We start from the raw sequence: 25,951 nt of genomic DNA, 5'->3' as shown, positions 1-25,951 counted from the left end.
CATTCCTGATTCCCTCCCATCATTCAGACCTGAGCCCAGTATATCCATTAGAGAGACCTTTCTAAAGTAGCCTCTCCCATCTGTGTGTTTTCTTCATGACATATTTCACTTACTTGTTTAATTTCCATAACTTGTGTCTCTACCCCTACCTTGGGAATGTGAGCTCTATGGAGTGGGCTAGGGGATGGGGGGACTTCATTTATGACTGTAGCTTCAATACCTAGCACAGCACCCTGCACTTAATTGGTCCTCAGTACCCCGCACAGCACCCTGCACTTAATTGGTCCTCAGCAAATGAATAAATGAATGAATGCACCAGCAGCCCTACTAGGCCTTCTTGTCTTAGGATCTAAAGGTAACTGGTGTGGCCATGTTTCTCCTTAGGCAGGATTCTTCTTAGTTTCTTTGAAGAGAGTCGGCAGCAACAGTTGCAGAGGGGTAGGATGTGGAGCTAGATGCAGCCTGTGGATTTGTTGAAGGGGGCTGATGGGCCTCCTGCAGTGTTTTAAAGGCAGACTACCCAGGCTCCTGTTATTCTTGGAATCCCAGCTGTTTAGCATCAGTTGTCTTACACTCTTCCCATCTCACACATCTCTGTTACCTGCCTGGCTCCTGCAGCATTTGAGCTTACCTACCCTAGACTGTTGGATCATTTTGGATTCAGAACTCAAGATACCTATTCTGGTTTCTACAGCTGTCCTCATTGATCCAAGTCCATTCTCAGGAAGCTGGCTTGGGGACCAGTCTTCTCACGTGTCTCTGATGTTCCCGGGCATGGGGTTTGGGGGACAGCAAGGTATAGCTGCTGGCTTTCATCTTTAAAGGAGTTAAGCAAGGCTGACCACCAAGAAGAAAAGAGAGTAAAGGTTTGAAACATCTCCTATGGGGATGCAAGAGGCAGATCATGAGAGCAGGAAGTGGGTCTGTTTTGTTCCATACTAATATCCTCTACACCTAGCACAGCTTGGAAAACAGTGGATGCTGAGGAAATGCTCAAGTACAATTTTTTAAATGGCCCTAGCTAAAATGACAGTGCTTCCTTTTGAATTTACAGTATCCCCATTTAGCTAGGTTTTATTACTTTCCCCATCAGCTTGATAAGAAAAGCAGAAAAAGCAGATGATGGTGATTTCTGTGTCCTGGGATGCCTTTAAAGATGCAGTGGGACAAAAGTAACAGTGTATGTGGGTGGCCCAATAAAAAATTCAACATACCTGCCAATACCAGTGTATCCTAAGAATTTCCTGGTGCAAGCGTCCTACTCTCATCAACTTGAAGTTGACAGGTGACAATTCACTTGGGGCAGAAGGCCTTTGGGCCCTCAAGATGAAGGTGTGTTGTCAAGCCTTCTGCAATGTATTAACCACTCATCCCCACCACAGGAATCCCAAGATCTCTGCACTACCATCCGGCTTTGTCCATCACAGGTATGCTGTTTGCATCTCTGTCCCCACATCCACTTCCAGGTGTCACACATCCTTGCTTGTCCAGCCCCCTTCCCCGTGGTAATTAGTTCAAGGTACCAGCTGAACCATTAGTGTCTGTGGCAGGACTTCCCTGCCAGAGTCATCAGGACAGCTTCATTTTTCCACTGAACTTGCTGGGCTGATAGGATGCTTGACCCTGGCACATGGATAAGACTGTCAGGGAGTCATGACTGGGAGGAGCAGAGAGGGGGCAAACTCTGAACATCATCCGAACCCTCAGATCCAGCAGGGTCTGTGTGTTTCCATTTTGGGGCAAAAAATTCTCTCTTCATTTAAACCCTTTTGGTTTTGGTTTCTGTTGAGCTTGGCAGGGTTCCTCACTGGTAGGAAAGCCCCTCATCAGAGCTCATGTGATCAGGTTTTTAGACTTTGTTACAAATACGCATTTGTTACCTGGAGCCCAGGGTGCTGGACAGTGAGGAGGTTCAACAAAAGGCCACAAGAAAAACTGAAACAGAGAAGTTAATTACTCACCAGTCCTGGAGGAAGTATGTGACACACCTCCAAGGGCCACATGGGGAAGTCAAGGTAGGGTTCAGGCAGAGAGAGGGATAGGAACTGGGAAATATGCCTTTTTTAGGGGCCATGTGTGGAGTAATTTGGGGTTCATAGGCTAAGGCCAGATGGTCAATGTGAAGTAGAAAGAGTGAGATTTTGAAAAGTTCCACATGTGTGTTATCTAAAGGGCATACAAGCAAAAGGCCTTGGGAAGGGTGAGGGGCTGTTGGTGAAGTCATACGAGGAGCTTACATTTGCTTATGACTCTATGGGCTATTATCTAGGACATATGATTGCATGTAGAGTCTAGTGTCCGATTAAGGCCCCCACTGGCCACTTGACCAAACAAAATGGATGTCAACCAAGGCAGCAATACCATGGAGTAGCTTAACTAAACTCTCAATACCAGAGTAACTGTAAATATATAGCACAAACGTTCTTTTAGTAAATCAGGTGGAAGTTGAAGTCTCAAGATAACCCATAAACTTAACAAGTAAGATTATAAGGGGCTTCCCTGGTTGTTCAGTGGCTAAGAATCCATGCTTCCAATGCAGGGGGCCCAGGTTTGATCCCTGTTCAAGGAACTAGATCCCACGTGCTACAACTAAGAGTTTGCATGCCACAACTAGAGATCCTGCACACCTCAATGAAGATCGAAGATCCTGCATGCTGAAACTAAGACTTTGTGCAGCCAAATAAATAAGTAAATAAATAAATATTACCCCAAGAGTAAGAATATAGAGGGACTGACCATCATCTGATTCACACTGTCCCTTTAGTCAGGGCCACACCAACATGCCCAATATATAATTTCTCTACTTCTGGAGGTGGTGATATGATGGATGTTGGACTTAGTGATTGTCTGAATCAAGTATCATCCGCTTGAAAAGAGTAGAAGCATTCAAAATAGGTAAAGCAGAAAAGGGTGATTTATTATAAAGTTATAGGGATATTTCATAGAACCAAATATAGGCAAGATGACAGGACCTCAAGAAGAACTGTAGCCAGAAACTAAGGCAGTAATTACCTATTTGAGTAAATGGCAAACATTAACTAGTATGTGTGATTCTCAGTTTCAAGTTCCCAGGATTGCTTAACTGCTGTAGTTTGAGCGAAGTGTCTCTGTACCTGGTCCAGTCCAGATTAGGAGGTCAGGCTATTCAGTACATGGAGAAGGCAATGGCACCCCACTCCAGTACTCTTGCCTGGAAAATCCCGTGGATGGAGGAGCCTGGTAGGCTACAGTCCATGGGGTCGCTAAGAGTTGGACACAACTGAGCAACTTCACTTTCACTTTTCCCTTTTATGCACTGGAGAAGGAAATGGCAACCCACTCCAGTATTCTTGCCTGGAGAATCCCAGGGACGGCGGAACCTGGTGGGCTGCCGTCTATGGGGTCGCACAGAGTCAGACACGACTGAAGTGACTTAGCAGCAGCAGCAGCTATTCAGTACAAACATGGCTGCAGGGGCCACTCTTGTAAGTGAAAGGGTTGCTTGCAGAAAGAGAGATGTAGATGAGCAGATAGCCCTGGGTATATCCATTCTAGTGACTGAGTACATACAGATAACACATTTACTACTTCTTCTAGGAGCATGGCCCTCAAGACATTATGCTTAGTAAGTAAACCCAAGTGCTGCTTTTTAAAGAAATGCAAAACAGATCTCTGGATAGGTAAATTGGGGGTAGGGGGAGAAAACTTGAATGCACAATATCAGAAAGACAAAACAGCAGATTTTAAAATATTGTATTTTAAATATATGTATTTTACTTATTAAAAGGTAAAACCTAGTTTGAGCAAATGGTTTTCCAGGGAAGAATATTGACTCAGGAAGATGGAGAAAACTGAAAACATACCAACAACCATGGAATGTATTTGAAAATAATGTCTCCCTAATAGCTGCTAGACCAAAGAGATTCCATGTATGAATTAAATCAAATCTTCAAGGAACTTGAAAATTTATGCTATTCTAAATGTGTAAAAATATAATGTTTATTTTACTAACAAGCAACTGGATTTCCCTGATACCAAATTCTGAGCACAAATGCAGAAAACCTGAATGATAAAGGAACAAATAATATCCAGCTAAATTAACACAAAGAAATATATACTTAGAGAATTTGTCAGGGGGTACTTATTGTAGCCAAATAGAATGTCTTCCAAGAATTCCAGGAATGGTTTATTAGGATACTTCATAATACAATTAAAGCACTCTAGTGGATAAAAAAAAAGAAAAATTCACAATCAGCTGGATGGCTTTTAAATTAGGCTTTGATGGAAATCAGTGTCATTTCTGAAAACAAAGTACTAAATTAGGACTAGTGGATAGTGTTTTTTATTTATCTGACTAGATTTCTACATTATGTTTAAGTGGCATTTAAAGCCCACTGCAGTTATTTAGTATTGTTCTGGCAGGTATAGCCAATGCAATAAGACAAGAAAAAAGTGAAACCAGACACAGATTCTGAAAAGAAGTCATTTTTTTTTTCATGATTAGCAGATGATGATATTGTCTGCCCCCAAACCAGAGACTCAATTGACAGTCTAGGAACTAATAAGAAGGTTTTGAAGAGTTTGGCTAGGCGAAGTTACCCCCCACACACACACAATAACCAGTTAAGAATATTGTGTATTGTTACACATATTACACAGGGAGGAAGGTTGTTTACGACAGAAATAAAATGCTAAGTACTTAAATAAACACCCAGAAAGAATGTGTATGAAGTATCAAACTCTACTAGATAATGCAAACAAACACCTGAATGATGGAGGGCATGGCATATAGCTGGTTGTCAACTCTCCTCAAATTAATCTATTCCTTTCATTCAGTTAAATGGAAACACCAATAAAAAGAAAAATCTTGACTTTTAAGGTTCATCTGGAGATTGGTGAGAACACTGGAGAAAATTTTGAATTGGAGAATAAGATTGTATTAAAATATAGTGTACGTTTATAATAATTAAAAATATAGTACTGCTATAAGAAAGATCAATAGAGTAGAATAAAAAATCCATAAAATATTTGAGCTTGTTATATAATAATGTGACACTTGAATCAGTGGGAAAGACTTATTTAAGAAATAGTATTGGGATAACTGGGTAGCCATTTGGAAGATAGTTCTTCCCTCACATATATCAAAATGTCTCAACATGCTTACAGAGTTAAATGCTAAAAATAAAACCACTTTATGACTATGGAATGGTCAAAATTTTCTTAGCATGACACCAAGACAGAAAACATAAAGGAAAGTATTAAGAAACTGGACCATATAAAAATGTAACAGCATTTGTACACTAAAAAAATTATAAAAGTGAAGCAGAAGTTAAAGTAGATTATGATATGTGCAACACAAATAGTCAAGCATTAACTATCCTTAATTTGTAAAGATTTATAACATATAAATAATGAGCTGCTGCTGCTGCTGCTAAGTCGCTTCAGTCATGTCCGACTCTGTGCAACCCCACAGATGGCAGCCCACCAGGCTCCCCTGTCCCTGGGATTCTCCAGGCAAGAACACTGGAGTGGGTTGCCATTTCTTTCTCCAATGCATGAAAGTGAAGTCACTCAGTCGTGTCCGACTCCTAGCGACCCCGTGAACTGCAGCCTACCAGGCTCCTCCATCCACGGGATTTTCCAGGCAAGAGTACTGGAGTGGGTTGCCATTGCCTTCTCCAAATAATGAAGAGACAGACACTCTAATAACAAATTGGGCAGTGAGCATGAAAAAACAATGTGTAAAGCAGAAATTCAAATGGACAATCTACAAATGAAAGAAAAGTGTTCAACTCAGTAGCACTTTGTGAAAAAAAGGAAGTAAAATAGTGATAGTACTTTTTCACTGATGAAATTAGGAAATGTGAAAATATCCTCCTGAAGTAGTATTATGCCTGTCAATTGGTCTAATTGTTCTGGAAGAAAACTCAGCTATTTGCTGAAAAGTCTTAGATTCAGTCACATTCAGAAACTGCTTTTTAGAAAACAAATTCAAGGAAATAAAAAGTAGATGCTTATTTAACTTCAAAGATATTTAATATAGTTTTGTTTGAATGTTTTAAAATGTAAACAAACAAATATGCAATATTGGAGATGGATATGGAATACTATACAACCGTTTAAAGAAATGAAGTATATAAATATAAGCTGTTATCATGGAATATTATCCATTGTATTGTTGCTGTTCAGTTGATAAGTTGTGTCTGTCTCTTTGTGACCCTATGGATGGCAGCACACCAGGCTTCCCTGTCCTTCATATGTTAACAAGTTCTAGAAAGTTATAGAACATCACATTAATTTAGTGTAATTCTGTTTACTTTTTGAAAATATACACACAAAATCATACAAATAGAAATGTAGAAAATCTGAAGAATATGCAACACATTGTTAATAATGTTTATTTCTGCATGGTGGGGTTTTACAGGATCTTTGTTTTTTCTTTCTTACTTATCCGATGTGTTATTTCCATGTAAATCAGCCAGACAATGCAAAGTCAGGATATATTTTACAGTCAGCAGCAGTTAAGTTTCAGATCCATTTCTGAGCCTGGGCCATACCCAGGACTGTTGTTAATCTAAAGATGAATTCATCCACAACTGTGCTCTGTCTTACAATCCCGGGCATTGATTTGTTTATTTTTGGAGTTAATTTTGCTGCTGCAGCATTCTGAGGTCTCATGAGCTGGGGGTGCCTATTTAACTAGCAGTCCTTTGTGTCCCTTGCTAGATTTATTCAGCAGTTTATCTGGTGCTTTTCCTAATTGAATAAAACCCATAATTTCATTTTTAAAATACATGAGCCCATTAGTGTCAGTAATTAGACATTAACAAGTATGAAGATGGCCCATTAATGAAACAGCAGTTTTAGGAGGCTCCATTGGTACAGTCTACAGAGGGAATCACTTATAAATGCTGTCCCCTGAGGATTTTTGATGGACCTGTTTGTGATCATCTGAACAGCAGTGGGATTCACAGTGAAATTAGCATTTTCCTGACAGGTATTACACAGCGAGACCTGTAGCTGGGATTTATGTTGTTGTAAAAGCAGAGAGAAGCCCAGTGAAGCTGGAGAAGGGGGTCTCTGTAGAACTAGCCCTGTAAGGCAGGGCTGATTCTGACTTTGCCTTCTGTTAGAGACCTCCCTCATCAGCCTTGCTGGACAAATCTTTGTTCATCACATTCAGGAAGCAGCATGGTATTATAAAGAAAGGTTAACGTTAGAGACCTGTAGATTCAAACCCAGCTCTGCCACTTTCTAGCTCTGTAATCTTGGAGGTTATTGCAAATTACTTTAGCCTACCCAAGACTCAGTTTCCTGATACAAGATTATAGGGCATGCCTAAGCTAAAACCCCAAGATCTTCAACCTTTTTAAAATTGAAGCCAGAGGAAAAAAAGGAGCCCTTTTATACCAGATGTGGTCTGGATCAGGTTGAAGGCCTTAGTCTCAACCTTATTTGGGTTACTGACATTTGAAAAAAAATGGGATAAAAATAGCTAATGTATATTGAATACTTACTATGAAGGGTTTTACAAATATAGCCTTCAATTCTTGAAACCAAGGTAGGCATGGTTATTAATATCCCTGAGTTTACAGGTGAGGAAAGTGAAAGTCGCTCAGTCGTGTCTGACTCTTTGTGACCCCATGGACTATACAGTCCTATATTCTCCAGGCCAGAACACTGGAGTGGGTAGCCTTTCCCTTCTCCAGGGGATCTTCCCAATCCAAGGATCGAACCCAGGTCTCCTGCATTGCAGGTGGATTCTTTACAGCTGAGCCACAATGGAAACCCACAGGTGAGGATACTAAGGTTTAAAAGCTTGTGTGGGGTTACAAAGAGAGTAAGGAGCTCATGTAGAATTTGAGTTCAGGCCATCTGATTGCAGTTTGCAATCCCTGGAATGTACTGTTCTGTGCTGACCCTCCCAGATATATACAGTACACAAAACAGTGTTCTATAGACAGTTTCAGGGGATCCATGGGGTCCAGCAAAGCCCACCAGGATTGCCCAGTAAACTTGCAATGTCAGTAATGATCGAGAATTGGGGGATTTGGATGTATCCAGTCTGACCACTTCTCACCCTCTCTTGCCAAGCCACCACCATCTCTTTTGTGAATGACTGTCAGTAGCCTCAACTGATTCATGCTTTTGCCCTTTGCTCTCGTCTGTCTGTTTCCAGCACTGTAGCCTGTGAGGTCTGCTCGAACGTAACTCAGGTTAGGTTACTGCTCTGCTTCTCAAAGTCCTGCGATGACCTCCCATGTCCTACATCCAGCCTTTTCTGCTTTGTCCCTCTGACCTCCTCCCCTGCTAGTCTGTTCCAGCAGCATGGCTTCCTCACGGTTCCTAGCACACACCAGGTGCAATGCCACCTCAGGGGTCATGCACCTGTGTTTGCCCCACCTGGAATGCTTTCTCCTCCAAGATCCTCATGCCCACTCCCTTACTTACTATAAAACTCTCCTCTTCTGAGTAAAGCCATCCCCAGACACTCTTTGTAAAATGTTAATCCCTCTGACCCTTCATCATCCATGTCTCTGCTTTATTTTTTCTCCTTAGCACTTACCTTCTCTAACATGCTGTTTTGCTTATTCATCTTGTTTATTGTCCACCTCCCCACAATGATACAATCTCTGTGAAGGCAGGGATTTGTGTCTCTTCTGTTCAGCCTACCTTTGGACTCTGCAACAGTGCCCTGCACATAGTAGGTGCTCACTAAACACTTGATGAATAAATGAACCTAGTCCAATATCCTTCCACCCACAGGGGGCTGGGTTTTGGAGGCAAAGTCCCCCAAGGAAGCCAGCAAGACTCTTACATTGAGAGCAGCCACTATCAGCAATACTCGTGGGCTGGAAACCTGTGTGGCTCAGACTCTGATGCTGGCAGGGACAAGGATTCACTTCCAGATCCAGACTAGACTTACCTAGGAGGTGCAGGCAGGCCTGGAATAGCCCTGCAGGGAACTGACCAGGCATATAGACATTTTGTTGGGCACCAGTGGAATGATTGCAGATAGTGCCTGTACTTCTCCAGACAATGTGTTTATTGTTGATGGAAATGAGATCTGTAGACTATTGTAGATACCTAAAGACCCGGTAGCACACCAGACTCTCTGAGATGAAAATTTCAGAATTTGGCTTGTAAATCTGCTCTCTGCACACAAATGGGACAGTCTTGTGATTTGTCAACTGAGTATTAGGATGTCAAGTGGCAGCCCTGGAGATAAACCCAAGTGAAAGACTATTTAATAATCCACCCTTCACTTCACTTATCGACCCTAAAAATGATTATTCCAGACTTATTTTCCAGGAGATAAGCTCCCCCTTAAACTCATTCTGGTTTTTATTGTCATTTACCCTGAGTTTTATCTCCTCCACCAAATATAGCAAATGCTACTCTTGGGCAATATTTGGCTCAAAGAAATTTTGTTTGGCTCACATGTTTTGGGAGGAAAAGAAATGTTTATTGGGTTCCAGCTTAAAAAATGAAAACACATGAAAAAAATTAAATCTCTGGCTTGTCTTGAAAAATGGGAAAGTTAAGAAACAGTGGACCCATATTCCTGCTTGCTAACATCAGCTGGGGAAAATGATTTCCTTTTTTACATGAGATGTGCAGCCAAGGGTTCCCCACCAGCCTACCCAACCCAGTGACTCACCAGTTACTGGCCTGATCCATGGAGGTGCCTGAATTGGCAACTCTTGCACCCTCCACCGGGCAGGGAGCTGAGGATGGAGGAGGGGGCAGCTCTGGACCCCAGAGTATAAGATTCTCCCAAACTTCATCCCAAAGAGTCTACAACATGGACTGGCAAGACAATCTGCTTCCCAGCCTGGTGTTGGTTAGTTTCTAAGAGGCAAAATTAGAAGGCATTATTTATATAATGACTTCCAGACTTTCAGTCACTAACACTGAACAACTTGGCTAAAATGAGCTCTTGAGGTGGGAGACCTGGTGTCAATTCGACCCCTCATCAGATGTATAACTGTGTGCATGGTTCTTAAGCTCTCCATGCCTCAGTTTTGTCATCTATACTGTGATGGTGACAGTAGTTCCTACCCCATTGGGTTAGAGTTGAGGATTAAATTGTTTATGTAAAGCACTCAGAAAAGGACCTGGCATTTAAGTAGTGGTCAAACAAAGGTTCACTGGAATAGGGATTCTGTGGTATCAGAAAAACACTCAGAGTTTGAATTGGCAGAGCAGATTTCAAATCCTGGCTTCTCCACTCCCAGAGAAAACATGCCTCTTCTCTGAGCCTGGGCTTCATAACTTGCAGAAGCAGAATCTGTCTCATAGGTTATTAAGTGGGCAGAGAAGGAGGGTAGCAAATGAAACTGAGAATGTTTAAAACACCAAGTTCAAAGCCTGGCACATGGTAGGCATGTCAGTGTCCATTAAATCCTATGTTACTTTAATGGCAAGTTTCTTGGACCATTTTTACTTATTGTAACTTACATCCAACTAAAACTTTTGGGAGACAGATAAGTTAGACTGGAAGTGATGGAGCAATGGGTGACAGTTTTTTCTTTCTGGTACAGGTCATTTTGAATTCATAATCGCTCCTTTGTTCTTGGAATGTTTTAAACAGTCATTCTGGATTGTTCTGAACAGAAATGCCAGAATCTAGCTGGATGAAGCCACAGTGATCTAGCTATCTCTGACAACACAAAATCCATGTGTCTCCATTTGTTGTGTAACAAACCACTCCAAAACATCGTGACTTACACAACAGCCATTTATTAAGCTCAATGACTCTGCAGGTTGGCAATTTGGCCTGAGCTCACCTGAACAACCCCTTCTTGTCTGGGACAGGCTCACCTGAACTTGGCTGGACTCACTCATGCATCTGTGGCCAACTAGTGGGTTGACTGGGCTGCCTGGTGTCTTGGTCCGGGACAGCTGAGATGATGGGAGTCCCATCTCCACACGGCCTTCCATCCTCCAGCAGATGAGTCTGGCAGTACTGAATGGGGGCCACAGGGCCCCGGAAGCAGCAAGGAAAGCCTCCGTGTACCAGTGATTTTCAAGTATCTGCGTTTCACGTTTGCTGCTCTCCTATTGGCCAAAGAAAGTCACGTGGCCAAGTTTAACGTCATTGTGGGTGGGCTCTACCATAGGGGTTCATACAGGAAGGGGAGTTACTGTAGCCACTTTTGCAAACAGTCAATCTCACAATGACTGTAAGCCAACCTGGAAAGCTACTCCCTTGACTTCTAGTAGGTGGAAAAATCTGGAAGGGGAGTGTTCCTCTCTCACTCCCAGTCTCTATGTTCTTGGACTTGGGGGAATTTATTCCTTGATGACTGCACCAGCCGGCTTTCCAGTGGGGCTCACGCTCTGCTCCCCTCAAGCCTGGTTCACTCATTCAAGTCCCCCAACCCATGCTGCCCTGGGTGACCTAACTTGGCCAGAGTAGTTTGGGCAGTGAGCCCATATGGCTGTGAGTCAGTGCCTCTTGAATGCCAGACTCTGCCAAGGCCATATGCTGTCTGGGAGAGGGCATTATTCACTGTGAACATCACGGCTGAGAACTGGCAGAGGCAGCTGCTGGGGCTGGAAGCTGTCACAGTCAGGACAAGTACTGGGACCTGCTGTACCCACAGGTCCCGGAAAACTGAACCAGTAGGACGCTACTAGTGCCAAAGGGGCAGTGTCCTGAGTCCCTCAGGTCTCCCAAAGATACACACCAGGGTTTACACCCAGAACTTTCCCAGTATCTGGACAATCTGGGACCTGCCTGATCCTTGTACCATGTGGGATGGCTCCCCCAGGGCTGGTGGAGGCAGTGGACAGGACTCTATGGCTGCAGTAGGAGGGTCAGTACCAAACACAAACAAGAAACAATAAGGCCCAAGACTGCAGAAACATGCCCTAGTGGGACCATCATAACAGCAGCTGACAATGGCAGAGCATTTGCTATGTGCCAGGCACCTTGCTGAGCCTATACCCTGCAAGTCAGTATCATTGTTATCACTGTTTTAAAGAAGGGGAAACTGAGACCCCAGGAGATGGTGTCACTCTGCTGGTCCAGCCAGTGGTAAGTGGAAGGGGTGCTGATGAAGCCTCAGCCTGTCAGTCTGACCCTGGGACCCATGCCCTTAATTGCTACCCCTGGATGCCAAAGACAGGGAGGATGAGGTGGCCATGAGCAGCTGGAATTGGGGCTCAGAAGGGTGAAAGCAGAGAAGGGGGACAAGTGGACCCAGAAGGGTGGGTTCTTGCCATGGCAGGATTCTCACCTGAATCATATCCCTTCCAAGGGGCTGGGACTCTGGGGCTTTGACATGAGTGTTTCAGTATGTGCTGGGGGTAAAATACAGCCTCTGTCCTTTAGTTTTCCAACAGCGTACTCAGTTGGGTCCTGGCTCCAGATTCCCTGACAACTCAAGCCCAGGTCCTCTGCCTGAGCCCATGACTTCTGGCTTCTGTAGACCTACTTATTACTCCGTTGACAGTTGGTACTCGATGGACATGAGTTTGAGCAAGCTCTGGGAGTTGGTGATAGGACAGGGAAGCCTGACATTCTGCAGTCCATGGGGTCTCAAAGAGTCAGACACAACTGAGCAACTGACCTGAACTGATGGGGAGGAGAACAATATTGCATTCTTCTCTTCCCTTCCCAGGTTCAGAACCAGCTGAGTCGAGAGGCAGACAGATGGTGATCAGAAGGTCAGCTATGTCACTGATGAAGGTGGCTGAGAGTGTGGTCACGAGAGCATGCCGCTGGCCCTGGTGACTTAGACTCACACCTGGTCACTGCTGAGCTGGGAGTAGCTCTGGGCATCCCCTAGAGACTGTTCCTTGGTGTTGATGGCCCAGAGAAGTGGCAGTGCCCTTTAGGGGGGATAGCTGGTTCTGGCAGGGCTCAGGAAGGGTTGCTGACCCCAGCATGGCTGGTTATTTCTTCCAAACTTGCCAGATAAGTAAATCAACATTTACTATAGAAGTGACTACAGGGTGGTGAGAGAGATTAAGAGTATGATTCTCACTGAAGACTCTGCACGTGGTTATAAGTGGGCAGGGAAATGGAGGTCCCTCTGACACACCCAGCTGGCCAGGTTACTCAGTATACCAGGGAGGATGCGCTGGGCTGGGAGAGTCTCACCTGAACAGAGGAGTGGAATCTGGGGAAGTCCTGAGGTCATGACTTACCCTGAGGAGGGTGCAGGCCAGGATCAGCTTGGATTGCCTTCCAGACTTATCCCTAACCCCAAGTGCCAGGCAATCGGGTTATCCTGTGGAGTATCCATGAGATGGTATTTCACTCAACATTTATTTGGCATCCAATGTGTACTGGCCACTGTACATAAGAAATATGAAGAGGGCAGTCTCTGCTGTCTCAAGGAACTGTTCTCCAAACAAGTGCCATGTAATTCATGCAACAGTACAGCTATACAAGATAGGTAACAAAGTGGAGCGAAGGATAACTTCTGTCTTGCAAAGAGGGATAGCAAGGGGCTTCCCAGAGGTGGTGATGCTGATGCTGACTTCTGAATGGTTAGAGTTCACCCAGGAGACAGTGCTGGGAGGCCCATTCAGCATCCATATGTGTGAAACTGCACAGAATGCCAGGGGCATCGTGAATACTCCTGCATTTCCAGAGTCAAGTCCATGAGGAGAAAAAATGAACCAAGTGCCAGATCATGGAAGACTCAACATACTGTTGAAGGATATTTCGAATCTGTCGTATACATTACAATTTCTTAAACCTCTGTCATGTAGCCCCTTCATGATTTTCTTTGTATCAGGTACTTGGGTTTTCTACTTAAATTTATTTGGAAAATACACTTTTTATCACCGGTGCATGGAAAACTGGTATCATTTGTCAAATAAATAAATAAAGTAAAAACAAAATGATGTTCTTTAATTCTGATTAGACACTGTTGCCTGCTGAAAGCTCAGAGCCTGAGACTTGCTCTCTCTCTGTAAAAGATGGAGGACACATTGGAGACATGCTGACATCGACTGAGACTCTGTCCTTGACTAAGCGGGGGAGAGTGGGAGGAGTTAAACTTTTTGGTCTACAATTCGATGTTAATTAATGCTGAGCCCAATGACCACCTGCATCACCCCACCCTGTGGGTGACCCATGAGCCATGGAGAACTGCTTGAGGATATCAAGCAGGGGAATAACATGATCCAAATGACAGAAATTAGTAGATTATAGAGTATGTTAGAAAGTGGCAGAGAAAAATGAACACCTGCAGGTAAGGAGTGCTGGGGGAAGGTGCTGCAACTGTCCTTAGGGTGGTCTTCCCTGAGAAGGCGCAGAGTGCACACTTGAAGAAGGTGAGGGAGGCATAGAGCTCTGAGGAAAGAGCTTTCCATGCAGAGAACAGCACGTGCAAAGGCCCTGAGGTGGGAGTGAGCCTGGCGTGTTCCACTGCAAAATGGCCAGTGAACCTGGAGGAGAGTGAAGAGAGGAGAAATGGTGAGAGATAAAGTCAGAGAAGGGGGGGAAGGGTGCAGAAGGTCTCCTGACATTTGCCCGAAGCCCTATTTATATATTCCTGCCAGTCTTTGGGGGAGAATAGGTGAAAAATTCAGTTGGCCACTTTGTGCTCTGTTTTCACAAGCTGAGTGCCAGCCTTCCTCAGCCAGAGCCAAGGTTATCTGTGTAGACAGTCCTGGCACCGTTGACGCAGATTACCTGGGCTCTGCCTACACTCTCGGGCTCTGCTTTCTGAGCAAATGACCAGTTTGACTGATTATTTCTTTGGATTCCAACAGAATCCACCAAGAGTTTTAGCGTCTGGTAGGCTTAGGAGACACTATGTGCCTAATCCCCTGTGGGCTACATCAACTGTGATGTTGAGTTTTGTCCTCAGAACTGTTACTGAGGTAATTGAGTTCCTTGTGTGGAGTGTGTTTCTTGCCTGGCATCCTGTGTGACCTGCGCCATACACTGGTAAGGGTGAAGACAGATGGTGGATGAAGGCAGGGCACTGAGCACCCTCTGCTGTGTTGGTAGCTGAGCTGGGCATCCACCCCAGGGATCTGCTGTTGAGTGCACATGGCCCCTAGGAGCCGGCCCCATTTTACGCGAGATTAACTGTGTCCAAGGTGTGGTGAGGAAGGAGAAGAACTCGGAGCTAATGAGCTGAGTTTGTGGCAGCATTAATGCGGCTGCACACCCAGCAGGCATCGCCATCCATCAGTCTATCAGCCTCTCTGGGGGCCGGTAGAGTGTAAATTAATCTGGAGGTAGCAGCTCCAGTGCTGAATCCTTCCTCCAAATGTGTCTGAGTCTGAAATCTCTCCCTGGGCTCCCAGAGTGGGTAAGGTAACCACTTTTATCTTCCACCATCAAGGTCAGGGAATCTTTCCGGGCCAAGCATCCCAGACAGGCTTAGAGGCTGTTGGTCTGGGAGACAGTTCCTGATTGCCAGCCATGAACTGGATGGGTCACGGTGAGAGAGAACAAGGAAACCCACCCCTCCCTCCAGCCCCCACAAAGCTCCATACAGCATAGAGTACAGCCTACAGGACTATTTAAGGACATTCTGCCAACCTAGATATTAAAGAGTAATCCCATGAATGAGAAAAGGCTCACATTTGCTGAGTCTCCTAACTTGATTTGTATTCTTTCCAATAAAAATGTGTGAGAAAAGCTTTGATGTTAGAAAGTGTTGTTGTTGCTGTTGTTTAGTCGCTAAGTTGTGTCTGATTCTTTGCAACCCCATCGACTGTAGCCCGCCAGGCTCCTCTGTCCATGGGATTTCCCAGGAAATTTCTCAGGGTTGCCATCTGAGAAGTATCATTTCAGTTAAGTTCAGTCACTCAGTCGTGTCCAACTCTTTGCGACCCCATGGACTGCAGCACGCCAGGCCTCCTGGTCCATCACCAACTCTCGGAGTTAGCTCAAACTCATGTCCATTGAGTCAGTGATGCCATCCAACCATCTCATCCTCTGTCATCCCCTTCTCCTCCTGCCTTTGGTCTTTCACAGCATCAGGGTCTTTTCAAATGAGTTAATTCTTCTCATCAGGTGGCCAAAGTATTGGAGTTTCATCTTCAGCATCAGTCCTTCCAATGAATATTCAGGACTGATTTCCTTTAGGATGGACTAGTTGAATCTCTTTGCAGTCCAAGGGACTCTCAAGAGTCTTCTCCAACACCACAGTTCAAAAGCGTCAATTCCTCGGCACTCAGCTTTCTTTATAGTCTAACTCTCACATCCATACATGACTACTAGAAAAACCATAACTTGGACTAGATGGACCTTTGTCAGTAATGTCTCTGCTTTTTAATATGTTGTCTAGGTTGGTCATAATTTTTCTTCCAAGGAGCAAGCATCTTTTAATTTCATGGCTGCAGTCACCATCTGCAGTGATTTTGGAGCCCAAGAAAAATCAAGTCTGTCACTGGCTCCACTGTTTCCCCATCTATTTGCCATGAAGTGATGAGAAGTATAGACAACCTCTCTTGGTTTTGCTCACCCAGCATCCACTCCCCTCTTTGGCTGGTACCAGACCTTGACTTCACCTTGTGCCATGTGATACTGATGAGGAGTAGATCAGACCCTGTCGGCTGATTGGGCACATGACTTCGGCTGGCCAATCAGGCAACTCTATCCCTTGGCCATTGTGGTTTGTTCAGGTATGGCATGTGACTCAAACTGAGCCAATCAAAACATCCCTAAGATATGATATATGGATTCCAGTAGAAATCAATCTCTCTTCCTCTGGGATCTCATGCTGTGCCAATGGACATCTGTGCCAGTCACATGGAGGGAGCGGTCTGCAACATGAGGCCAGCATACCAAGGACAACAGAGCCAAGTGATGGAGACAGAATCCCAACAACACATTTGATCCCTAGATCTGGATGTTCCTGAAACCTGTTGAGTCACTGGACTTCCAAAGTGTGTGTGGCCATAAGTTCCCGTATTGTTTGAGTTGAGCTTCTGTAACTTGCAACCAAGGGACAGACCTCAGTTCAATCCTGGCTCTGCCAGCTGCTAATTCTATGATCTAGGGAAAGAATTTGGGCTTCCCCAATAGCTCAGTTGGTAAAGAATCCGACTGCAATTCAGGAGACCCCAGTTCGATCTCTGGGTTAGGAAGAACCGCTGGAGAAGGGAACGGCTACCCTCTCCAGTATTCTAGCCTGGAGAATTCCATGGACTATACAGTCCCTGGGGTTGCAAAGAGTCGGTTACCTCATCTATGCTCAGGGTGCTTGTCTGCAAAATATGAATAACAAAGCAAGTCCTCTGTAGGGCTGTTGGGAGGAGCAGACATGAGGACTCCTGATGATTTTGTGACCTCAACAGGTGCTCAGTGCCATTCTGGGTCCCTTCCCTCGCTGGTGCTCTAGTCTTGGTGGGCAGTGCAGACATCGTGCTGTCAGGAGGGCAGATGTCAGGATCCACATGAACACTGCAAGCTCTAAGCCCTGCTCTCAGGTTCTGCCCTTGCACTATCTCTACCCCTTTCCTCTGTGTCCCTCAGTTACTAGCCCTCTCTGTGCTCTAAAGAGGGTACCAGGATGCATGTCCACCCATGTCAGAGTGGGAAGGATCAAGTCAAACCAAGCTGAGAGAGAGCAGAGCCTGCAGGAAGCCCACAGAAGTAGGAACACACATTTACATAGGGGCAGCTGACTTCCATGGTAAAATCGTAACCACTCAGCAAAATGAGGACCGAAAGTTCCCAGTGACCTTGTGAAGCTGAAGACACTTCATAGCATCTCAGAAACTGATGCCTTAGGTTCTTGCCTTAATTTACTTATTTGCAGGATCTGTAGTAGCAAGAACTGTGGGTCTTATGCACACTTCTTTTCTCGAAACATCTCAAGTTCTTGGCACTTAATTGGTCTTTCATAAACATCTGATAAAACCAAAAACATGCCAGTGGCCTAAGGTTTATACAGGTTGTAAACTGGCCATCAGTAGGCTGTAGTGTCAGAGAACACATTTGGTTTGGTTCTTCCTGTGTTTTCAGTAGCTGTTGATGTTGTTTAAAAACATGTGCCAAAATTTTATAATTGAGAACGTTCACATGAAAATCTTTATTTCTGACTTCACTTAAAAAAGAGCATATGTGGGATTTCCAAAGAGAGTCTTAGGATCAGCGAGGGAGGTGAACTCAGCAGCATTAAGATTCCCAGACCATAGCAACAATCCTGCTAACCATATGCTCCATTTCAGGCAAATTCAGATTGCTTTATAGCGTTTGCAGAATATTATAAACTGCAAAAAGACACCAATTCCCAAACACATTGACCATTTATGCTTCCTTCTCTGAGAGTCACAGGCTGAGAGAAAGTGACAGAAGACACTTAGTGGGTGCTCCCCAGCCTTCCTGCATCAGGCAGCTGCTGCCCAGAACATCAGCCCAGCAAGGCAGAGGGTTTCATACCCTCTAAGAGAGAGTCAGATATGTTGGAGAGGCCAGAGGAAACTTTAAAAAGACTGGTTTAGTGGACAAGGGTTGAGGGAAAAGAACAGTTTTACCTGGACCCGAGAGTTCTAAGATAGAAGTGTTTGGATCATTTTTACTGTCATTATTCTGAATTCTTTTTCAGGTAGCTTGCCTATTTCTTCTTTGTTTATTTGGTCTTGTGGGTTTTTAAGCTTGTTTCTTCATCTGCATGGTATTTCTCTGTCTTTTCATTTTATCTAACTTACTGTGTTTGAGGTCTCCTTTTCCCAGGCTGTGGGGATATAGTTCTTCTTGCTCTGGTCTCTGCACTCGGTGGGTGAAGTTGGTCCAGTGGCTTGTGTAGGCTTCATGTTGGAAAGGACTTGTGCCTGCATTCTGATGGGTGGAGGTGAGTTTTTTTCCCTCTGATGGGCAGGGTTATGTGACTTGGTGCATTTTGGAGTGTCTGTGGATAGCCTGTCTGTTGATGGGTTTGTGTTCCCATCTTGCTTGTTGTTTGGGTGCAGCAGCCAGCACTGGGTGCTGAAGGCAGTTGTGTGGGGCCGGGTGTTGGATTCAGACAGGGGCCTTCGTGGGAGTTCTCACTGGTTAATATTCCCTGGGTTCAGGAGTTCTCTGGAGGTCTAGGAAGTAACTGAAAAGCTATTCCAGAAGAGCTGTTCCTGGAAGGCCTGCCTATGTCATAGATGATAGATGGGAAGTTCAAGGCATCACAATTAACACTGTCAAAAACAGTAATAATAATAATGAAGTGAGGTATCTCAGGAAGTCACGGGAATGGCTGGAATAACCACTTAACTGGGTTTTTCCTTTCCTTTTTTTTTTTTTGGCTTAAGGAGTAAACATTAGATGATAGTTGAATTGTATGCTTCCCTTTGGTTGAGATTAGAGGTTAGCATTTCATCACAGCCCTCTTTACTTCCTGATTCTAAAGTGAATTTAAAAAATAGATGTAGGTAGAAGTGAAAATATAATTTCTACTTGTATTCCTGATGAAGCTAGTTTGAAAAATGCCTCTTGAACACAAGACCAAAAGCAGGCATGCCAAAAGTTCCCACCAGTCCTTGAACCTGCAGGAAAAGTTGGGGCACCCCACAGAGAGGTTCTGGATCTGCCTTGCCCTCTTTTGAGAAAAGCCAGAGAGTGGTTTCCAGACCTGTTTCCTGAAGCAACAGGTGGGACCAGCACCAGGTGGGATAAGGGCTCCATTTCTGGGCAAACCACAGAGACAGAAACAGAGGAAGAAACACAGCGTCAGGAAGGAAGCTGAGCCATGTTTGGCCCAAACGTCACCATGTAATTAATTAATCTTGACATCTAACACAAAGTGCTTATTACATGTCAGGGACCATCTTAAGGGCTTCCTGTGATCTATCTCATTATATTATCTCATTTAATCCTTGCAACAACCACCCTCTGAGCTATTACTATTATCATCTCCATTTTATAGATAAGAGACCTGAGGAACAGAGAAGTTCAGTAACTTGCCTAAGAACATACTAGTAAAATGTTGAGCTGAGCTTCAAATCCCAAGTTCATCTGACTCTAAACTGAAGCTCCTGCCAAGACGGAAGGAAATGTAGAGACTTTATTCACCATGCTTCTTCAAGAGGACACAGGGAGTCTCACTGGTCCATTGGCCAGGACTCTGTAGTAGAAGGGGCTTCGCATCTCATGTCTCCTCCCTGGATCCCAGGTCCTGCAGCTTCACCCTCCAAGGCAGGCACTGGGTCAGACAGAGCTGAGGTCAAACCTCTGCCACTTTTGAGCTGGATGACCTCAGGTAACTTCCCTTACCTCAGTTTTTCCACCTGTAAAATGGAGGGGAAAGTATCTATTATCACCTTTATCCCTTGTAAGAAATTAGGCAGGATTTGATCCATCTCAACATCTACCTTGATTGTCATTCTTTATTGCTAGATGCACCTTCAGACATAGACAATTGTGTTTTTTCACTCTTACAGGACACAGTACCAATCGCTTCTCCATTTTTTGCCTCTTTAATTTAAGGGTCTGTGAGAAATAGCTTGAAGAAAGCCTACCTACTCTTTTTCCTCTAAGCCTCAAATACAGTAAAATTTTTCAGAGGCTAAGTCAGTCCACAGTCTCTTAAGAGGGAACTGAGAGAAGCTAAGAAAACCCTACGAAGAACAGAACATTTGAACTTGGGGCTCTTACCTTAAAATTTCCCTTTTTACCAGAGCGGCCTCATTGTGTGTACCTGTAGATTCCAATTTGTTCTAGAGTTTTACCAGAGATGCTCCTCTACTGGGGATAAAATGGGGACCCTTCCCTAAAACACAGCACCCACTTAGCCATAAGGAAATCAAACCAGTCAGTCCTAAAGGAAATCAACCCTCAATGTTCATTAGAAGGACTGATGCTGAACCTGAAGCTTCAATAGTTTGGCCACCTGATGCAAAGAACTGACTCACTGGAAAAGACCCTGATGCTAGGAAAGATTGAAGGCAGGAGGAGAAGGGGGCAACGGAGGATAAGATAGTTCAATGGCATCACTGACTCAGTGGACATGAATCTGAGCAAACTCCAGGAGATAGTGAAGGACAGGAAAGCATGGCGAGCTTCAGTTCATAGGGTTGCAAAGAATCAGACATGACTAAGTGACTGAACAACAACAACCTAGCCATGGTGTCAGGAAGAAATGAGGTCCTTGGGTACAACACCAAGAAGAAGGTCTGGGCCACAGTTGATCCCTGGTCCAGGAAGATCGCACATGCTGCAGAACAACTAAGCTTGTGCTCTAAAGCCTGAGAGCTGCAACTCCTGAAGCCCGAGCGCCTAGAGCCCATGCTCTGCAACAAGAGGGCAATCCCTGCTCACCACAACTAGGGAAAGCCTGCGCATCAACGAAGACCCAGCACAGCCAAAAGTAAATGAATTTTTTAAAAATGAGGGTCTGGCCCACAGTCACCGGATCAATCCTGTCTGGTTGCCAAAAGCTGGGGACTCAGAGATTTTGATAGACCACCTCTGGCCCAGCCTGGCTGTCTCCCAGGGTCAGGTCATCAGAAATCAGCTGTTGTCTTGTGACTCCGGTGGGGACCCAGGCTCCCTCACACCCAAGACCGAGAGCTACATATTCATCCCTTACAGGGATGGAGTTAACACATGATTATCTTCTAAGTACAGTAGCCCTGGAGGTTCATTTGCTTCTCCCTCGAAAATCTTCCCAGGCCACCACAGATCCCATTTTATAGCTCAAGTTAGCTACACAATTAAACCCAAAACAGCCCGGTTTATGAATATGAGATGCCAAGTTTCCCTGCACAACATAGCAAAGTAACAGATGCTTTAGAGCAATAAACAAACTGAAATAGAGCTTCTCTCTCTCTCCCCCCTCTCTCTGATACTAATAGGCAAAAATCTTTCTGGGAAAATACAGGGGAAGGGACCTATAAGGTAAGGGGGTTCATATCACTCCCTTGGACATGAGGCTTGGATAGCCTGCCTTTGAGGAGCCACATTTGGTCCAAACCATGGTCAAGGGACCCCCCTGTATTAAGCCCACGGTCACTACCCACCTCCTGCAAAACAGGCATCACTCCCGGTAAACCAGCTGCACAGGAGACACTAAGTAACCTGGTGATAACTGGATTCCACCCTGTTTCTCCCTTGACTGGAACCCCTGGGAAAACAGTTTGCACAACTTTGGGTCATGGACCTGATGCAGGTACTTTTATGCCCAGAATGTGATCTCTGCTTCATAAAATTTAAGAAAAAAAAAAAAAAAACACCTCAAGAATTCAAGGACTTGCCGGGTGGCTCAGTGGTAAAGAATCTTCCTGCCAATGCAGGAGCCACAGAAGACGTGGGTTTGATCCCTGGATTGGGAAGATTCCCTGGAGGAGGAAATGGCAACCCACTCCAGTGTTCTTGCCTAAAGAATCCCATGGACAGAGGAACCTAGTAGACTACAGTCCAGGGGATTGCAAGGAGTCGAACATGAGCAACTGAACATGTACGCAAGAAGGCAAGGAGACATTTGCTCCCCTCTCCTTTGCTGGTTTATTCCTCACTTTTGAAAGATGTTCCTATGGTGCCGATGCCACTGTTGAATTATGGATCCCACACTTCCTTAAAGCCCTGAGCACTTCCGAGCGGTTTGTGAGCCTTGTGATGCCCTCTCTCTGTTCCCCAGTGGTGACCTCAAACTTTTCATTCTACATTCAGTTTTCTGCCCGCCCTTCCCAGCCCTGCGGCTGGTGACCTTGCTCCCTCAAATCCTTCAATGATCACATGTAGGGTACTGTGCAGCCACATTATATACACTTTATTTAACCCTCACAGAAGCCCTGTGAGAGACTGTATCAGCCAGGCTTCTCCAGAGAAACAGAACCAATAGGATATATATAGATTATATATAAAAGGAGTTTTATTATAGGAATTGTCTCACGTGGTTGCAGAGGCTCAAAAGTCCCACCATCTGCTGTCTGCAAGCTGGAGGCCTGGGACAGGTGGTGGAATCCAGTCCACGTCTGAAGGCCTGAGAACCAGGGGAGCTGATGGTGTGAATCCCAGTCTGAGCCCAAAGGTCTGAGAACCAGAAGCCCTGACTTCCAGGGGCAGGAAAAGATGGATGTCCCAGCTCAAGAAGAGAATTAATTTGCCCTTCCTCATCTTTTTGTTCATCTGCACTCTCAGCGCACAGGATGATGCTCTAGCACCTTGGCAGTAACGAGAGATTTGCTCTCTTTGCTGAGTCCACTGATTCAAATGCTAATCTCCTCCAGAAACAGGCTCACAGACACACCCAGATATCACGTTTTACCAGCTATCTCGGCTGCGTTTCTTAGCCCAGTCAAGCTGAGACTTAACATGTTACATTTTAAATTATCCGTTGTACAAATATATTACTTTCTCCCTTCTTATGTGTAGAAAGTGACTCAGAGTTGGAGTGCTTTGTTAAATGTGCCCTGATTGTGAGTGATGGAGACTGGATCAGAACTCAGGCCCGAACTTTCACTGCACTGAAATTGTTTCCTGTGGGGTCATGCTTGACACATTCCGCAGGTTTTTAAAACAGTTAGGAGGTGGGATGAGACCTGAGATTTGGGGAATAACTTATAAAATTTTTCTGGGAAATAATGGACTTCTGACAAAAAAAAAAAATTTCTTTAAAAATAAAACAGATTAAAGAGCTGCCTCTGAAGCCATGGCTTTTCTTAGGTTGATTCTTTTGATTCTTAGGTTTGATAGCAGTTACATGGTGACTGCCTTCTCCCATGTCAAGATTCTGCTAAGTAGCTTCAGTTGCGTCCAACTCTGTGTGACCCCATGGACTGTAGCCTGCCAGGCTCCTCTCTCCATGAGATTCTCCGGACAAGAATACCGGAGTGGTTGCCATTTCCTCCTCCAGGGAATCTTCCCCACCCAGGGATTGAACCTGAATCTCTTACGTCTCCGCTAGTTCTTTACTACTGGCACTACCTGAGGAGCCCTGATTCTTAGGTTTGATAGCAGTTAAATAGTGACTGCCGGACTCCATGTCAAGATTCTTGATATAGTAAGGAAAAATCCATGTCTTCTCCATAACAATCTTGTACAATCAGAAAGGAAAAAAAAAGCTTCTGACATCTCTCTTTTTACCACCTTGCTAATCAGAAAATTACTTTTCACATAAGCTTGGGATTAAATAATAATTAGTTACATTTATATGACAGCCTACTCCTTAAAAAAATGTTGACATATGAGAGATCCCTGGTGGCTCAATGGTAAAGAGTCTGCCTCCCAATGCAGGAGACATGGGTTCGATCCCTGGGTGGAGAAGATTACTGGAGAAGGAAATGGCAACCCACTCCAGTATGTCTGGGAAATCCCATGGAGAGAGGAGCCTGGTGGGCTACAGTCCATGGGGTCACAAAGAGATGGACATGACCTGCTGCTGCTGCTGCTAAGTCGCTTCAGTCGTGTCCGACTCTTCGTGACCCCATAGACGGCAGCTCACCAGGCTCCGCCGTCCCTAGGATTCTCCAGGCAAGAATACTGGAGTGGGTTGCCATTTCCTTCTCCAGTGCATGAAAGGGAAAAGTGAAAGTGAAGTCTCTCAGTCATGTCCGACTCTTAGCGACCCCATGGACTGTAGTCTACCAGGCTCCTCCGTCCATGGGATTTTCCAGGCAAGAGTACTGGAGTGGGGTGCCATTGCCTTCTCTGACAATTACAACAGCATTAGATAATTGTAGTAATAATCTGACTTTGGGATATTCTAAAAGGATTTCCTTCTTAAAGGAACATTGCTTTATTTCTTTTTCACTGAAAACCAAGAAAATGTTTTCAACCATAAGGCGATCATACTTTTAAACAGTTTTTCTCACATTTTCCTTTGAGAGTATTTGATAAGCAAATTATTTATAAACAACACAGTAGACAATATACATGTTCTTTGTGACTGCTTTTTCTGGTCATTACAGGGCTCCTTACAGAGAACTCAGCCTCATACATCTTCCTTCAGTGCATGACTTCCCTGTTGCTTGCATGAGGAACAAGACTCTTCCTTGGAATCTCATAATGCAAAAGCACTACATCTTTGTTTGTCCCCCCTTTTTTTTGGAAGCCTTGCCAGACATTGTGTGAAACACCTTTAATGCTCATCTATTCTCACCCTTAATTATTACCATAATCCTAAGAAGTAGGCACCATAATTGGCCCCACTTAACAGATGAAAAAACTGAGGTTTTCAGAGGCTAAATAACTTACCCATGATTTCTCAATTAAGAGGTGATCAAGCAGAATTAGAAGCCATGTCAGACCAACTCCAGAGACTGTGGGTTTAACCACTAAGATATGGTGCCTTCCTACTGTTGAAGAGCTATCAAACTGACCTACTGTGTGAGAAATGCCTGCGTGCATGCTAAGTCATTTCAGTCATGTCTGACTCTTTGGGACACTATGGACTGTAGCCTGCCAGGCTCCTCTGTCCATGAGATTCTCTAGGCAGGAATACTGAAGTGGGTTGCCATGCCCTCCTCCAGGGGATCTTCCTGACCCAGGGATCGAACCTGTGTCTCTTAGATCTGCTGCACTGGCAGGCAGGTTCTTTACCACTAACACCACCTGAGAAATGCCTTATAGTGGGTTAAATGAACATTAGATTTTGCAGTTCAATTCTCCGGGCTCTCAGCATCTTGCTGGAGGCACTGGTGGGAAGAAGAAATCGCCTGTGTTTAACAGGAAAGGGCCAGAGTTTGCTGACATGTTTAGTTAATCCACATGGAGATGGCTGATGAGGATTCTGGTTAATTAGTTGTGGAATTTTAAAAAACGAGCAGATGTGCCATGGTAAAATGCATTTTACTTCCCAAACCCTGGGGGAAACTGCTGGGTATGTTCTGTGGCTGTATGTACTTACATATCTTGATTGAACATTCAACAGCATGTTTTGCAAGACTCAGGTACCCTGGCTTTGTTCCCACCTGGATAATTGCATTCTGCTTCAGCTCTGCCTACAGTCTCAGGCAGATACAAGATTAATCATAATAACCGCGGCTAACAAGCGCCTACTATGCACCAGCCAAAACACAGGGAAATTTCCATGCATAACCATCAATCCCTTCCACAATT

General features: G+C 44.6%; 1 protein-coding gene and 1 long non-coding RNA gene across 2 annotated transcripts in view; both read left to right on the top strand.

Moving 5' to 3' along the window:
- Nucleotides 1-12,654, top strand: part of LOC145531627 (uncharacterized) — a 34,733-nt gene extending 22,079 nt beyond the window's left edge. The window contains exons 2-3 of the long non-coding RNA XR_014072608.1: nt 10,524-12,022; nt 12,320-12,654. This is a non-coding gene — a long non-coding RNA (uncharacterized LOC145531627). The remainder of the gene's footprint in view (nt 1-10,523; nt 12,023-12,319) is intronic.
- The window catches only part of HS3ST2 (heparan sulfate-glucosamine 3-sulfotransferase 2), a 112,941-nt gene that overhangs the window by 49,225 nt on the left and 37,765 nt on the right, over nt 1-25,951 (top strand). The window lies entirely within an intron of this gene.

The sequence above is a fragment of the Giraffa tippelskirchi genome, chromosome 13 (genome assembly GCF_054371585.1).
Source record: "Giraffa tippelskirchi isolate mGirTip1 chromosome 13, T2T-mGirTip1v1.2.pri, whole genome shotgun sequence".
Taxonomy (NCBI): Eukaryota; Metazoa; Chordata; class Mammalia; order Artiodactyla; family Giraffidae; genus Giraffa; species Giraffa tippelskirchi.
Note: the sequence above shows the minus strand (reverse complement) of the source record. Positions and strands in the feature narration are given on the sequence as shown.